Genomic DNA, 14,350 nt, shown 5'->3' on the forward strand with positions numbered 1-14,350 from the left:
AGAACTTGCACAATTAGTGGCTGACTAAATACTTTTTTGCCCCACTGTATAGAGCTCACATATTCCCTTTAAATACAACTTTACAGTGGTCAAAGCTTGTTATTAATTTATTTTTAGCAGTTTGTGACAAGTAATTTTTTTCTTTATATTTTCAAAAATATTTAAAAAATTTGAACAATGATTTAATTTCTAAAAAAAATTACCACATTTGGTGACACATTCCCTTTAAGACAAAAGAGAGATTTGTGCTGCTAATGTAGTTATCTCACCTGAGAAGATAGGACTAAATATTTTGGAGTTTCACACCCTGTCCAACCTCAGGTATTATCAGAGTGGGGATAGGAAAGTTGTGCAAGAGCCTCTTAGCACATCTTGGACCTTCAATGGCTTCAGGCTGGGCCTAGTGATTTTGTCGCTCTCATGTCACAGATTTAACTACAGACCAGGACCCCGTAAAGTACATTGCAGCTCAGCTACTGCAAAATGGGCAGGGCATTGGGGGGGATGTAAGGGTCTGAGGCTCCAGGCCCACTTACGATTAAGATGAATGTATGCAGTATGCAATAATATACATCATGCACTAGCTGATACCAAATAAGTGGGGCTCCAGGGTAAATGGACAGAGAATAATATATACTATATACTGTACTATAAATTGGCTAATTTATTAAAAATAGTACATAAAATATAATAACAAATAAAATTGGCAAATTCGCCACTGGCACCCTGTGCTCTTCACAGATGAAAGCAGGTTCACACTGAGCACATGTGACAGACGTGACAGAGTCTGGAGATGCCATGAAGAGCGTTCTGCTGCCGGCAACATCCTCCAGCATGACTGGTTTGGCAGTGGGTCAGTAATGGTGTGGGGTGACATTTCTTTGGAAGGCCACAAAGCTCTCCATGTGCTTGCCAGAGGTAGCCTGTCTGCCATTAGGTACCGAGATAAGATCCTCAGACCCCTTGTGAGACCATATGCTGGTGCGGTTGGCCCTGGGTTCCACCTAATGCAAGACAATGCTAGACCTCATGTGGCTGGAATGTGTCAGCAATTCCTACAAGAGGAAGGCATTGATGCTATGGACTGGCCCGCCCGTTTACCAGACTTGAATCCAATTGAGCACATCTGGGACATCATGTCTCACTCCATCCACCAATGCCACGTTGCACCACAGACTGTCCAGGAGTTGGCGGATGCTTTAGTCCAGGTCTGGGAGGACATCCCTCAGGAAACCTCATCAGGAGCATGCACAGGCGTTGTAGGGAGGTCGAGGCCACACACACTACTGAGCCTCATTGTGACTTGTTTTAAGGACATTACATAAAGTTGGATCAGCCTGTAGTGCGGTTTTCCACTGTGATTTTGAGTGTGACTCCATATCCAGACCTCCATGGGTGGATAAATTTGATTTCCATTGATAATTTTTGTGTGATTTTGTTGTCAGCACATTCAACTATGTAAAGACGAAAGTATTTCATACGATTAGTTCATTCATTCAGATCTAGGATGTGTTATCTTAGTGTTTCCTTTATTTTTTTGAGCAGTCTATATATTTACAGTCATGGCCGTAAATGTTGGCACCCCTGAAATTTTTCAAGAAAATGAAGTATTTCTCACAGAAAAGGATTGCAGTAACACAAGTTTTGCTATACACATGTTTATTCCCTTTGTGTGTATTGGAACTAAACCAAAAAAGGAGGAAAAAAAGCAAATTGGACACAATGTCACCAAACTCCAAAAATGGGCTGGACAAAATTATTGGCACCCTTAACTTAATATTTGGTTGCACACCCTTTGGAAAAAATAACTGAAATCAGTCGCTTCCTATAACCATCAATAAGCTTCTTACACCTCTCAGCCGGAATGTTGGACCACTCTTCCTTTACAAACTGCTCCAGGTCTCTTATTGGAAGGCGCCTTTTCCCAACAGTAATTTTAAGATCTCTCCACAGGGGATTAATGGGATTTAGATCTGGACTCATTGCTGCCACTTCAGAACTCTCCAGCGCTTTGTTGCCATCCATTTCTGGGGCTTTTTGACATGTGTTTGGGGTCATTGTCCTGCAGGAAGACCCAAGATTTCGGACACAAACCCAGCTTTCTGACACTAGGCTGTACAGTGCGACCCAAAATCCGTTGGTAATTTCATGATGTCTTGTACACATTCAAGGCCCCCAGTGCCAGAGGCAGCAAAACAACCCCAAAACATCATTGACCCTCCCCCATATTTCACTGTAGGTACTGTGTTCTTTTCTTTGTAGGCCTCATTCTGTTTTCGGTAAACAGTAGAATGATGTGCTTTCCCAAAAAGCTCTATCTTGGTCTCATCTGTCCACAAGACATTTTCCCAGAAGGATTTTGGCTTGCTCAAGTTCATTTTGGCAAAATGTAATCTTGCTTTTTTTTATGTCTCTTTGTCAGCATGTATATATATATGTGTGTGTGTGTGTGTGTGTGTATATATATATATATATATATATATGTATATATATATGTATTTATACATATATGTGTAAAATGAATTTTTTTCAGAATCAGTTTTCAATATCTCTGCTATCTGATAACACAGAATTCTAAGTGTATACAAGCTCAGTCTGAGCAGTAATTCCCTGACAGCAAGCAGAAGTCTTGATAACCAACCGTAAAGATTTGATGCACAGAACTTTGGATTATGGGTTTAGTTTTCAACCACTTAACTATGTACCAATTTACTTTTATTAATTTTTATTTTTTTACATTCATGCAACAGACCTGCAATACCAAACACAACCCATGGGTAAGAGTGGTGCTGTTTATAAAAATAATTAGACCCTTTCTTCTAGTCCTGGAAAACCTGTTTGATACAATAGTAACATTCAATGTCTCTGGACTAGTTATTTGACATGTATTACTTGTTGGATTAACACAAGTCCTGGCAGGTGCAAAAATTGGCATTGGCATTCTGTAATAGACGGAAACACAAAACTGAGTTGGTGCCAGGTGATATAATAAAACAAGGAAATGCTTATGAAGAATCTGACAAGATAATCTGCAATAGCATAGCTGGTGCCATCACATGTGCGGGTGTTTACACCCTATATTAGAGCAGTGTTTCCCAACCAGGATGCCTCCAGCTTTTGGCTGTCCGGGCATGCTGGGAGTGGTGGTTTTGCACCTTAGTTGGAGGCACCTTAGTTGGGAAAAACCAACATAGACCGGGCAGCTGCTGCACCATAAGGGCCTCAGCTTTACCCCACTCTTAATGCTTATATATGTTACTCACTAGGTCATGCAGATGCTTTAGATGTCCTTTATTATGTGTCTAGATTCTGTATTTGGCTAACAAATCCCTCTGTTTTGCTGCTCTGATATCCACAGTTCAGGAAGGGGTGTTCCCGAGGCAAGCACTGAGCCCGCCCTCAATCACATGCTTTCACTTCCTCCCTGAGTCTGATGTGCTGGGTTTCTTCATGCAATCACTGCAGGCTTCTCTGTTTTCAGACAGGAGTCTGACAGGACAGGTGTGAGCACAGAGGAGTGCTAGTCCCGCCCTCACTTCCTGGACTTTGTCTCAGCCTATGCTTTAGCTGGGACAAAGATGATGCTGCAGCCGGACAGGATTATGTTCTGGATGGTATGGGGACACCTAGTGGTCTTTTTTTTTTTTTTTTTTTTATAAGCCATGATTTCTATTAAAAGGAGATAACACTTTCTTTAATAAAATATATTAGAAAGGTCAAAGTTTTGGTATGTTTTTTTTTTTTTTATCAATTCTTTATTTAGTTTTTCAGTAAAAACGTATAACAAGAAAATGAGAGATAACAGTACTATCACAATGCATGTATCTCAAGGTTAAATAACATTCGTGATAGCATAAGCTATTAAAACAAACAACCTATGAGTCTGGACTGAATAAAATCCGGAGATAGGGAAGGACAGGAGGGGGGGATGATAGGGGACCTGTCTAGCAGACACCGGTAGGTGTCCATAGTACGAGAGCCCCGTGAGCAGCATCTAGTGCTTTCCCCGTAGGTATAGGTAGAGTTAAAAAAAAAACTCCCCCCGTTTCCCATAGGTATAGGCAGAGTTAAACCCCTTTTTTCCCATAGGTATAGGCAGATTCCCCCCCCCCCCTCTTCCCCATTGGTATAGGCAGAGTTACCTTCCCCTCCCCTCTTTCCCATAGGTATAAGCAGAGCTACACCCCCCTCTTTCCCTTAGGTATATGCAGTTACACCCCCCTCATTCCCATAGGTATATGCAGTTACACCCCCCTCTCTTTCCCATAGGTATATGCAGTTACACACCCCCTCTTTCCCATAGGTATATGCAGTTACACCCCCCCCCTCTTTCCCATAGGTATATGCAGTTACATCCCCCCCTTTCCCATAGGTATATGCAGTTACACCCCCCCTTTTCCATAGGTACATGCAGTTACACCCCCCTCTTTCCCATAGGTATATGCAGTTACATCCCCCCCTCTTTCCCATAGGTATATGCAGTTACACCCCCCCCCTTTCCCATAGGTATATGCAGTTACATCCCCCCCTCTTTCCCATAGGTATATGCAGTTACACCCCCCCTTTCCCATAGGTATATGTAGAGTAACCCCCCCTCCCCTTCCCCATAGGTATATGTAGAGTAAGCCCCCCCTTCCCCTCCCCCATAGGTATATGTAGAGTTGAGATAAAAAATAAAAAAAGGATGCTCACCTGATATCCCACGCAGCGATCTCCTCAGCTGCAGGGCCCTTGTCTTCTCCCCTCAACAGTACAGGCGCCGATGAGTGACGTCACCGGCGCCTGTGCTGCGTGCTGCGTGGGGGCGGAGGTCACGTCTCCTCTGTGTAGCTGCAGATGCGGCTCACACAGAGGGGACGCCTTCTCCAGTACGTGCGTGTATCGCGCATACAGGAGAAGGTAGCGTTGTCTGCTGGGGATCTGGGACAAGTGTCCCGGATCCTCAGTAGTGGTGGCAGCGGGTCAGTCCGCCCCTGGCACCCCCCTTATGAGCAGCACCCGGGGCGGGCCACCCCCTGCGCCACTGGGTATTGGGCATGTGTGTGTGTACTCCAGCTGGATAGTTCCTCCATTCTACATATGTGGGAAACTTTATTCATCCACTCTTGTTTTGAGGGGGGTGTGGTCTGCATCCAATGTAGTGGAATCAGGGCTTTCGCCGCTGTGACAAGGTGCGTTACCAGCATTTTTTTAGAGAACTGGTATGTCGGGTTGGACAGGCCAAGAAAGACCTGAGATGGGGTCAGAAGTACATGGGACCCCACTATCTCATCTATTGTTTTATTAATCTCTTTCCAAAAGGAGGTTATGACTTTGCAGTCCCACCAGATGTGAGAAATAGAGCCTTTTCCCTCCCGGCATCTCCAGCAAAATGCATCTGGGGTCAGTCCCCATGAATGCAGCAGTTCGGGCGTACGATACCAGCGGGCGAGCAGTTTATAATGACCTTCTTGTAGACTAACACACTTGGAAAATCCGTGTGAGTTCGCTAGGACCTTTTCTCTTTCTTCCGTAGTGAGCGAAAGTCCCAACTCCTTCTCCCATGAGAGGAGGAAGAGAGGGGGAGTTTGCGCTAAGTCCCTCAAATATTGAATGCGGAATGCCGCTAATCTAGAAAGTTTTGGTATGGTTGACGGCATGAAAAGAGCTAAAAAAAAGAGATGTTTTAAATCGTGGGGGGTCAGAGCGCAGGGGCCCCCTTCGATCTCCTGTTTGGAGCCCCGGATCTCCTTGACAGTGGTGTGTCACAACCTCCGCCTGAAAGGGGGGGGGGGGGGCTGCCACGTCCCCTTTATATAGCTGTATAGGAGAGCTGAAGATTGCCGAATGGCTCTCCCATATAGCTATATGGAGGAGGCGCGGCAGCCTGCGCTTTGGGCAGGGGTTCGTGACTTGCCGTTGTGATGGAGACCCGGGGCTCCAAACAGGAGATCACGGGGTCCCAGTGTTTGGACCCATGCACGATCTAAAACTGATCCCTAATCCTTCGGATAGGGGATAACTTTTCTTCCATGATACTTCTCCTTTAAAGGGGTATTCCAGGAACAAACTTTTTTTTTTATGTCAACTGGATCCAGAAAGTTAAACAGATTTGTAAATTACTTCTATTAAAAAATCTTGATCCTTTCAATAATTATCAGCTGCTGAAGTTGAGTTGTTGTTTTCTGTCTGGCAACAGTGCTCTCTGCTGACATCTCTGCTTGTCTCGGGAACTGCACAGAGTAGAAGAGGTTTGCTATGGGGATTTGCTTCTAAACTGGGCGGTTCCCCAGACAGGTGTCATCAGAGAGCAGTTAGACAGAAGAGAACAACTCATTTTCAGCAGCTCATAAGTACTGGAAGGATTAAGATTTTTTAATAGAAGTAATTTACAAATCTGTTTAACTTTCTGGAGCCAGTTGATATATATATATAAAAAAAAGATTATTCCTGGATAACCCCTTTAATGATGAAGATGAATGACGAGTGAATGATGAACATCTTTCCCTTTTGCCTTTGCTATTTTCTCATCCTTGTTTGTCTGTTTTGTTTAATCACTTTTAATTGAGAAAGACTAAATTAATTGAACTAATACTATGGAGATTAAATTGACACAGTTAATCCACTTTAAATAAACGTGTTCACCCTCTGTACTTAGGGTATTTAGTTCTATTTTTAACTTCGAACAATGCAATTGTAGGCAAATGTTCAAGGTTGTTCTAACTAAATTTATATTTGATTTCCCAAGTAGAACACATTCCATAAGAGTTTCTGGGAGTAAATACTTTCATCTCTGGCGCTTTAAGAGACGTGTTCACACACCTCACAGATATTACTGCTTTTCATCCAAGAAACAGGCGTGTCCTAATGATTGATAATCCAATGATGCATCTATTTACAATATATTTTCTGACATGGTGAGTTCCAAATGATGTGTGGATGATAAAACAGCTTCACACCTCGAAGTCAGTAAATGAAGAAGCAATATGGCTAGTGTGTGGCAATGGCAACCATACGAGTGTACGGAGTCCATATTGTACCTCTGTCTCTGATTTTCCATGTGCATGTAACTGTACATACAGCACCTGATGGAGCCTGTCCAAAGTGTCTTCCAAGCAATGTCGTACATGCTCAACCGCACCGATGATCCCTTATCCTACGGATCCACCAAGACTTTTGATGTTGATATATTGTGGGTTACCATAACTCTTGTAAGACCACCACGTCTCCAGTGTCTGTCTCTGTTTACCTGTGACCCCACTGGGCTAGATTTACTAATATTGGGGGAGATTTATCAAAACCTTGGTAGAGGAAGAGTGGTGCAGTTACCCATAGCAACCAATCATTTCATTTTTAAAAAGGCCTTTCAAAAATGAAAGAAGCAATCTGATTGGTTACTATGGGCGACTGGCCCACATTTCATCTACACATAAATCTCCCCCATTGTCTTATTTCTAGACAGTGTAAACTTAGACAAGACAGTCTAAGAATTTTCCAGATTTATCCTACTGCTTAACCTCTTAAGGACCCAGGACGTACGGGGACGTCCCCGCACCCTGGGCTTTAAGGACCCAGGACGTCCCCGTGCCGGCAGAGATCGGAACCGGATGCCTGCTGAAATGCTTCAGCAGGCATCCAGGGCAAACGCTGAGGGGGACATGTAGGCCCCCCATGTCGGCGATCGTCACAAATCGCGAGGGAAATCGCCCTTGCGATCTGCGGCGATACCGGGCTGATCGGGTCTCTGGGACCCGGCCGCCCGGTAATTTAGCATGATACCGGCTGTCACAGACAGCCAGGACCATGCTAAAGTATAGGAGCGAGGCGGCAAGCCTGCCACCTCCTACTATCCCCTGCGATCCGTCGGTTAGTTAACGGACCAATCGCAGGGGGGGGGGCGGTTACTTCCTCCTGCCCTGCCCGGCCCCTGGAAGTCCGGAGAGGACGGGAGGAAGACCGGAGGACGCGGCAGGGGACAGGGGAGTGCTGGGGACCAGCCCCGGTACTTACCTCGTCCCTGAAGACCCGAATCCCGGCGATGAAGACGGCGGCGGCGGCGACAGGTGAGTTCATCTTCAGCCGCGGTCGGGCCCTTTACAGCAATGCACGTCGCCGTAAAGAGACATGCATTGCTGTATTGGGACCCTGTATACTACAACTCCCAGCATGCCCAGCCAGCCCTTGGCGTCTGGACATGCTGGGAGTTGCAGTTTTGCAACTTCTGGAGGTCCACAGTTTTGGGACCACTGTGCCCTTCCAGATGTTGCAAAACTACACATCCTCAGCATGCCCTTACTGTCCAGGCATGGTGGGAGTTGTAGTTCTGTAACATCTGGCCCTTCAGATGTTGCAGAACTACAACTCCCAGCATGCCTGGACAGTTTTGGCATACTGGGAGTTGTAGTTTTACAACATCTGGAAGGGCACAGATTGGGAACCACTGTATTAGTGGTCTGCAAACTGTAGTCCTCCAGATGTTGCTAACCTACAACTCCAAGCATGCTGGGAGTTGTAGTTCGGCAACATCTGGCTCTAAAGATGTTGCCGAACTACTACTCCCAGCATGCCTGAGAATGTTTGGGAGTTGTGGTTTTGCAACAGCTGGAGGCACACTGGTTGGGAATCATTGTCTGTTTCCTAACTCAGTGTTTCCCAACCCGTGGGCCTCCAGCTGTTGCCAAACTATAACTACCAGCATGCACTGATAGACTGTGCATGCTGGGAGTTGTAGTTTTGCAACAGCTGGAGGTCCCCCCCCCAGTGAATGTACAGGGTACATTCACATGGGCAGGGGGCTTACAGTGAGTATCAGGCTGCAAGTTTGCGTTGCAACAAATTTTGCGGGGCAGCTCAAACTCGCAGCGGGAAACTCGCTGTAATCCCCCGCCCGTGTGACTGTACCCTAAAAACACTACACTACACTACACTAACACAAAATAATATAAGTAAAAAACATTACATATACACATACCGCTACATAGCCCCCCTCCCCTCCCCTCCCCAATAAAAATGAAAAACGTCTGGTACGCCACTCTTTCCAAAATGGAGCCTCCAGCTGTTGCAAAACAACGACTCCCAGTATTGCCGGACAGCCGTTGACTGTCCAAGCATGCTGGGAGTTTTGCAACAGCTGGAGGCACCTTGTTTGGGAATCACTGGCGTAGAATACCCCTATGTCCACCCCTATGCAAATCCCTAATTCAGGCCTCAAATGCGCATGGCGCTCTCACTTCGGAGCCCTGTTGTATTTCAAGGCAACAGTATAGGGTCACATATGGGGTATCATCGTACTCAGGAGAAATTGCCTAACAAATTTTGGGGGTCTTTTTCTCCTTTCACCCCTTATGAAAAGGTGAAGTTGGGGTCTACACCAGCATGTTAGTGTAAAAAAATAAATTTTTTACACTAACATGCTGGTGTTGCCCTATACTTTTCATTTTGACAAGAGGTAAAGGGGAAAAAAGCCCCCCAAAATTTGTAATGCAATTTCTCCCGACTACGGAGATACCACATATGTGGGCGCAAAGTGCTCTGGGGTGCACAACAAGGCCCAGAAGGGAGAGTGCACTATGTACATTTGAGGTGATTTGCACAGGGGTGGCTGATTGTTACAGCGGTTTTGACAAACGCAAAAAAAAAAAAAAAACACATGTGACCCCATTTCGGAAACTACACCCCTCACGAAATGTAATGAGGGGTGCAGTGAGAATTTACACCCCACTGGTGTCTGAACAGTGGGATGGGCAAATAAAAAATTTTGTACAGCCCACTGTTCCAAAGATCTGACAGACACCAGTGGGGGGTAAATGCTCACTGTACCCCTTGTTACGTTCCTCAAGGGGTCTAGTTTCCAAAATGGTATGCTATGTGTTTTTTTTTTTTTTGCTGTCCTGGCACCATAGTGGCTTCCTAAATGCAACATGCCCCCGAGCAAAATTTGCTCTCAAAAAGCCAAATATGACTCCTCCTCTTCTGAGTATTGTAGTTCACCCCTAGTACACTTCAGGTCAACTTATGGGGTACCTTCATACTCAGAAGAGATGGGGTTACAATTTTTTGGGGGTATTTTCTGCTATTAACCCTTGCAAAAATGTGAAATATTTTTTTTTACATATGCAAAAGTTGTGAAACCCCTGTGGGGTATTAAGGCTCACTTTATTCCTTGTTACGTACCTCAAGGGGTCTAGTTTCCAAAATGGTATGCCATGTGTTTTTTTTTTTTTGCTGTTCTGGCACCATAGGGGCTTCCTAACTGCAACATGCCCCCCAAAAACCATTTAAAAAAAACGTGCTCTCCAAAATCCCTTTGTCGTTTCTTCGCTTCTGAGCCCTCTACTGCGCCCGCCGAACACTTTACATAGACATATGAGGTATGTGCTTACTCGAGAGAAATTGGGCTACAAAAATAAGTATAAATTTTCTCCTTTTACCCCTTGTAAAAATTCAAGCGAGTGTAAAAAATGGAGATTGTGAATTTTCTCCTTCACTTTGCTGCTATTCCTGTGAAACACCTAAAGGGTTAAAACGCTGACTGAATGTCATTTTGAATACTTTAGGGGTGCAGTTTTTATAATGGGGTCATTTGTGGGGTATTTCTAATATGAAGACCCTTCAAATCCACTTCAAACCTGAACTGGTCCCTGAAAAATTGTGAGTTTGGAAATTTTGTGAAAAATTTGAAAATTACTGCTGAACTTTGAAGCCCTCTGGTGTCTTCCAAAAGTAAAAACTTGTCAATTTTTTGATGCAAACATAAAGTAGACATATTGTATATGATAATAAAAAAATATATTTTGAATATCCATTTTCCTTACAAGCAGAGAGCTTCAAAGTTAGAAAAATGCAAAGTTTTCTAATTTTTCATCAAATTTTGGGATTTTTCACCAAGAAAGGATGCAAGTTACCCAAAAATTTTAACACTATGTTAAATTAGAATATGTCACGAAAAAACAATCTCGGAATCAGAATGATAACTAAAAGCATTCCATTAATTAATGTTTAAAGTGACAGTGGTCAGATGTGCAAAAAATGGCTGGGTCCTAAGATGTAAAATGGCTGGGTCCTTAAAGGGTTAAAGGGGTACTGGAAAACAATTTTATTTTTATATTTACTGGCTCCAGAAAGTTAAACAGATTTGTAAAAACTTCCAGTACTTATCAGCTGCTGTATGCTACAGAGGAAGCTGAGTTGTTATTTTATGTCTGACCACAGTGCTCTCTGCTGACACCTCTGTCTGTGTCAGGAACTGTCCAGAGTAGGAGCAAATATCTGTAGCAAACCTCTTCTGCTTGGACAGTTTCTTACACGGGCAGAGGTGTCAGCAGAGAGCCTGTGGTCAGACTGGAAAGACTTAGGCAGGGCAAATAATAGTCCAAGACCAGGTTAGATTAACGGTAGCTTTTACTGAGGTAGACAGATGGAAATAGTCTTTACAGCTAGGCCAGGATCCAAGAGAGGTGACCAGTAAGACAGGGGACCTCGCAGCTCGTTGGGACTTGCAGTGACTTGACAGACTTTAACACAGCCAAGCTGACTATAATAGGCTTGACTTGACAGAAGATCGGGACAGCAGACATGACTTGACTTACTGAGTTGTGGCTGTAATTTAGGCCTTAGGCCTCCAGATGTGCTGGACACTGGCTCTGAGATGTCTGGACTGGATTTGGCCTCAGGACCTAAGAGCAATGAATGATCAAAGAGGCAGATCACTTCCTTATAAAGGGGGTCTGTGCAAGGAGCCCATAGGCTAGTTGTGGGTCATCTGGTCACCTGGTGCTCTCTGGGTAACAAAACATTTGACTTTAACATATAACAATGTAATGTCTCAGTACAGGACATGTTCCTGCACTACACTTAGGCCCTGTCAGATTGAGTGCCTCAGTGACCTGGGGGCTCTCCTGCAGTGTCTCCCCTGCTGTTATTATAAGTGTAATTTATTGTCCTAGGATTGTAGTCAGTGTCCTAATGTATAGCTAGTCTAAAGGACTTGCGAGATGTCTGAAGGACCTGTGGGATATTACATGTTATGTTATGTTGTCACATGATGTTACCCAGAGAGCACCAGCTTGACCAATGGGCTTTGACTCAGCCCTCCTCTATATAAGGAGGCGGCCATCTCAATTCTCTCTCTTAGGTCTTCTACCATCAGTCTTTACTGAGACCAGCAATCACCAGATACCTCAGTGTTAGTGACCAGCACCTGGAAGGCTACAAAGCTACAGTCATTCCAGTAAGTCAAAAGTCTGTCTGCTGTCACTACCTAGTCAAGCCTAGTCTATAGTCAAGCCTCAAGATAAATCTCTAAAGTCTATTACAAGTCTAATTGGTCCAAGCAAGCTGCGAAGTCCTTCTGGGTTCCTGGCCACCTCTCTGGGATTCTGGCCTAGCTGTGAAGATAATTCCATCTATCTAAACTCAGTAAAGCTTCCGTTAAACCATAACTGGTTGTGGACTCTCCTTTCACTAACTAGCCATTGGAATAGCGGAGATACCGTTCGTGTGGTTCCTGTACCCAAAAACCACTCTGGCGTCAAGAACACTAGAGGTTAACAACATCTTGCCCCTGGGGTTAATACTATCTGGCCCTACCACCTACACCGCTACACCCCGTGGTCCTGCCATACACCGTGGGTCACCACAACAACCATTATCATGTGACTAATAACCATGTGACCATATCAAAGGTCCTTTAGACTTTATGTACAATCTATACAATTTATGGGGGACACTGCAGGTGAGCCCTGAGGACGTACAGGGACTCAAGCAGATAGGACTGTAGGATGATATCCCGTACTGAGACATCACAAAATAAGTCAGTTTACTAGCACAAATTGTGCCAAAATAGTGAAAGTAAATCTGCCCTGATGTTTTCCTGCGTCTGTACTGTGGCCTCAGTATATCTACATGGGGAGGGTAATGTGTTGCTAGGACTTTTTCTCCTATAGGGATTGATTGGAATTACCCTGCAGTTTTATTGTGACAATTACTTAACCAAAAGTTTTGAAGAAATTATATCTTAGGGTTGATAATTCAACTAGCCAAATAGTGGTGAAAAAGCAGTCACAGACTGGTACACAGTGGTCGCCTTTAAACATGGCTTCTCCTGTCTATATTTCTCAGTAATAAAGCAAATCCAGCCTTTATCTTGTCCAGTGCTAACTACACAAACTCTGCTCACTATCAGTCACCGAACAAAACAGTCAATAAAAATGTGTTACTGACATAAGTTAAATGTCCCCTTTTTGAAGCTGCCCACCTCAGGACTCCAACTCTCATCAGAAGTTCCTCACCACCTCTCAGTGCAGGCTTGGTTACACCATTTGTAAGCCTAGTATTAAAGGGGTACTCCGGCCCTAAGACATGTTACCCCCTATCCAAAGTATAGGAGATAAGATGTCTGGTCGTGGTGTCCCGCTGCTGGAGACCCCCGCTATCTTGCATGCGGCACCCACCTCTAGGTGGTGCAGCCTCGGTGTCTGCCGGGTCACAACTGCAGGGCCGGAGTATCGTGAAGTCACGACTCCGCCCCCGTGTTACATCATGTCCCCTCCCATAGACTTGCATTGCGGGGGCGGGCATGACGTCACACAGGGGCGGAGTTGTGATGTCACGATACTCCGGGCCTGCAGTTGTGACCCCGCAGACACCGAGGCTGCAGCGCTGCGTGCAGCTCCTAGAGGTGGGTGCTGCATGCGAGACAGCGGGGGTCCCCAGCGGCAGGACCCCAGCCATCAGACATCTTATCCCCTGTCCTTTGGATAGGGGATAAGATGTCTCAGTGCTGGAGAACCCCTTAAATCTGCCTCAGCACCTGTGCTGACTGGGGGCTAAACTAATAATCTCAAGTAGGCCAGAAAGGGGATGAAAAAAAAGGGGAAAGCGGGAAAAAAATATTTAGTCAGCCACCAATTGTGTAAGTTCAAGCATAAGAAACAAAAAAACGGAGCACTCACTGAGATGTTCTTGCTGTGGCTTCTTTATTCGTTCAAACAAACAATCGGGAGTATGGCAGTGCGGCAGTATGGCACTCTCAGTGAGTGCTCCGTTTTTTTGTTTCTTATGCTTGTTCATTGTCTTACACTGGATTCACACGGTGTCAGCACCCGAGTAGATGACAACTAGCTTCTAAGGGAGCCGTACTGCCACGGCATACATTGCATTTACCTTTGAGTTTATTGGTGGTGCCTTAAAGTGTCCTTTCGGGCTTATTATATATAATTGTGTAAGTTCTCCCACTTAAAAAGATGAGAGAGGCCTGTCATTTTCATCATAGGTTATAACCTCAACTATGAGAGACATAATGAGAAAAAAAATCCATAAAATCACATTGTCTGATTTTTTAAGAATTTATTTGCAAATTATGGTGGAAAAT

This window comes from Hyla sarda, chromosome 5 (assembly GCF_029499605.1).
Source record: "Hyla sarda isolate aHylSar1 chromosome 5, aHylSar1.hap1, whole genome shotgun sequence".
NCBI lineage: Eukaryota > Metazoa > Chordata > Amphibia > Anura > Hylidae > Hyla > Hyla sarda.